This window comes from Microtus pennsylvanicus, chromosome 1 (assembly GCF_037038515.1).
Source record: "Microtus pennsylvanicus isolate mMicPen1 chromosome 1, mMicPen1.hap1, whole genome shotgun sequence".
NCBI lineage: Eukaryota > Metazoa > Chordata > Mammalia > Rodentia > Cricetidae > Microtus > Microtus pennsylvanicus.
Genome location: NC_134579.1, coordinates 196614846 through 196618432, shown reverse-complemented (window position 1 = coordinate 196618432; position 3587 = coordinate 196614846).

The following is a 3587-nucleotide window of genomic DNA, read 5'->3' as shown; positions in this document are numbered from 1 at the left end:
TAGTTAATAAACTAGTTTGGAAACATAATTTGAAAAGTTCAAATGTAATAAACCTGCATGGGTGAACAAGTTCCACTGGAAGATGATGGGGGAGTGTCATATATCAATCTGTTGATTTCCTTGGTTAAGCAATAAAGAAACTGCTAGGCCCATTGGATAGGCCCACCCTTAGGTGGGTGGAGTAAACAGAACAGAATGCCGGGAGGAAGAGGAAGTGAGGTCAGACTCCACAGCTCTCCTCTCCAGAGCAGACGCCTTCAGAGAGACGCCATGCTACCTGCTCCAGGGAAAAGACGCACGCTATGAAGCTCTGACCCAAGATGGACTTAGGCAGAATCTTCCTGGTAAGCGCACCTAGGGGCGCTACACAGATGATAAGAAATGGGCTAGTCCAGGTGCGAGAGTTAGCCTAGAAGAGGCTAGATAGAGATGGGCCAGAGCAGTGTTTAAATGAATACAGTGTCTGTGTAATTATTTCGGGGCATAAGCTAGCCGAGCCGGGCAGGCGGCTGGGGTGTTTGGGGACGCAACCCTGCCGCCGCCCATATTACTACAGGAAGACATGTGCTACTAAAGGAAAAATGCAGGGCAAAGCATTTGATACATTGCTATGACTTATTGGCCAGAAATTCACAGAGGTCTTCTCCAGAGGTCTCTAGAACTTTACAAGCTATTGCCATGGCCTTTACTTTCCCTCCATAACTGCATGATAGGAGATTATAGCCAAATGTGCAAGAAAGTTTAGCAGTAGGTCTCAGAGACATCAGACTCAAACAAGACAGAAAACTTCCTGTCTGCTGGTTATTTTTCATAATTGCAAGAGGTAATATGTTGACTGCCAAGGAAGAAAAGTCAACAATGATCTTACCCATAGCTGGATCCTGCAGGCAGCAATGCAGACCTACCAGACATGATAAGACTACAAGAATAGTGACATCACTGTTAAGGGGTAACTAACTGTTTTCTGATTGGATTTAAAGCTTGTTTCACAAGAGGTAATTTCCTTCCTGGTACTGTGACCATCGTCCAAAGATAATGGCTAGGAAAGTCATGGGTGTTAGCATAGAACCTGCTGTCATGAACAAGCAAGATAGTGATACCGTCAAACTGCTAACTACTTATGTTTATGACCATAGAGCTCAGCTGCTCTCAATGCTGGTCAAGCAAGCTTTATGGAAAAATCTCCCTGGAGCAATTTAGAACTAACCAAATTGCTCAAACTAAAGACTTTATGCTTAGCCCTTAAAAGGATGTCTATATTAATCCTATCACCAAGAAAACTCAGGAAATAATGCAGAAGAGAAGGCAGAAGTAATATAACATCCAGAGGATGGTGAGGAATGCCGTGAAATGGTGTCTTCAGGACATGACATGGCCATTGCACTTATGAATTTATAACAACTGTGATTAATTGTACAAAATCTGCAAAATATCAAGCAAATCTAATGTCAGCATCTATGAGTGGATGATATACAAGTCATATTCCATAATAAAGAGCTCTTGGCAGTCTAGTTGCTAGGTGGGAAGAAAAATTTCTTTTTTATTAAAAATATAGCTACTTGTCCTTTTTTAATACTCCAGTGATAGCTTCACTCATGAATACATGAAGCATTGACTAGATTAATGGCATATCAATAATAAAAATATACATGATGTTTGGAGGGGCCATGTCAGAGAGGATATTGTGGGAGCTGATGAGGTAAAAGGGAGTAGTTATATGATTGCATACATGATTGAAGTTCTCAAAAATTAACCACTTACAAAATTGACATAAGTATTTATAATTCACTTAACAAATGCTGCAATCTGACATTGAAATAGATATCTAGCATAATATTCATTTTTCTTCTCATAAGTACAATTTTGACCCATTCTATATATGAAACTTGTGAATTTTAGGCAATTAAATACACTACTTAAAATATCTCAGGAGATTATTAATTCTTAGAACATTTCTCATAATCCAAAGCTTTTGATACCACCATCGCTGCTCATTACTGTCTTTGATGACAGTCTGACTCTGGGATGCATTGCTAATACTTATATGTGGTTTTTGCGTGGATGACAGGCTGAGACAAAATGACTCCAATTTTCCAGACAGTGAGTCTAACATTTAATAATTGAACTTTACATTAATTATATCATTAGAAACTTCTTGAAAAAGACAAATGTTAGTTGTGCACAGGTGAATGAGAATAAATGCCAGCTCACATTTCTCAGATAAAAAGGACTCCTGGACATTACAAAAGAATATTTTCACATGTAACCATGCATCCTGATTGGGAGAAGGCACTCAAATATTCCAACATTCCATCCCCGGTCCTATCAGTGAAGGATGATCTCCCATTTCTCTGCTCTTCGTTAAGCCCTCAAGTTAGCTCCTCAGATATGCCTTTTATGTGTGGACCCTACAGGACCACCTTTTCACTCCTTTATCCTTCCTCCTTCCAACAGAAGTCTGAAACCTCCTTTCAATTGCAACTGTCAGAACGGTGTTCCTGCTTATTCTTGTTTCATTTTAGTTTGTTTCAGTTAAAGTAGAGTTATTTGAAGATTTAATGACTTTACACTACCTTGAGGGACAGAATTAGCACCTAGAATTATCAGGGGAGGTGTTGACTCCTCCTCCTTCATAGTCACACTCTTAAGGGTACAGACAGCGTATTTTTGTCTCACTAAAATCAGATTGGAGAGAAGCGAACATGTCTTGGAAACATAAAATAATACCAAAGATTTGTTGAGTCAATAAAGATTACCGCGATGTCATGGGAGGCATCAGTGTATTGATTCTAGAGACCAATATTGAGAATGCTAGGTGTCTAATTAGAAAATATTTACCAATCTGACTAATGGATGCTCAAAACAAACTTTGAAAACTTAGTATATAATTGTCAGAGTGAATAATTTTTGTCTGTAAGAACTATGTAAAAACACACAGTATGTAAAGAAATATAATAAGCTTTGTTTTTAAGTAACTCTATTTGCAAAGGTGTAGAAAACTGGATTTGACCTACCTTGTTGCTTGTGCCTGCATTGTCATTTAGCACATCTTTCATCATTTGTTCTTTAAATCTAATCAGTCACCATCTTTACCTTTAGATATTTTGATATATGATTCTTTCTTCCTACCAGAGTATTCCTTCAGGTTTCATTAAGCAGTGAGTGTGGATACACTGTCTTTTAGATTTCTCACTGTCTTTTGGCTTTTCCTACTCTTTCCATTTTAGAGCTCAGAAAGAACAAGCAATCTGTTTCACACCATGCTGATAAGAATCTAGTCTCGGAATATAAGTGAATGGGTGGGTTTGACTTTCACGTTTTCCACTCTATTGCCCCTCTGGTGGGTTTTGAATATAGAGAGTTTTTATCTGAGTACCATGATGTTGCACATGGTTGTCTCCACAGGCAGTTACGTCTCAAACTGAAATATGCTTCTCTTGTTATTAAAATCTTCAGAAAACTGACTCTCTCTTCCCTTCCCAATAGTGCACTAACAAACCCTTAAATCTGAATGCATTCACTTTTTTACACATACATTCTCACATATTGGACAAGAGAGTTCAACCTTATAAAACTACATCACATGT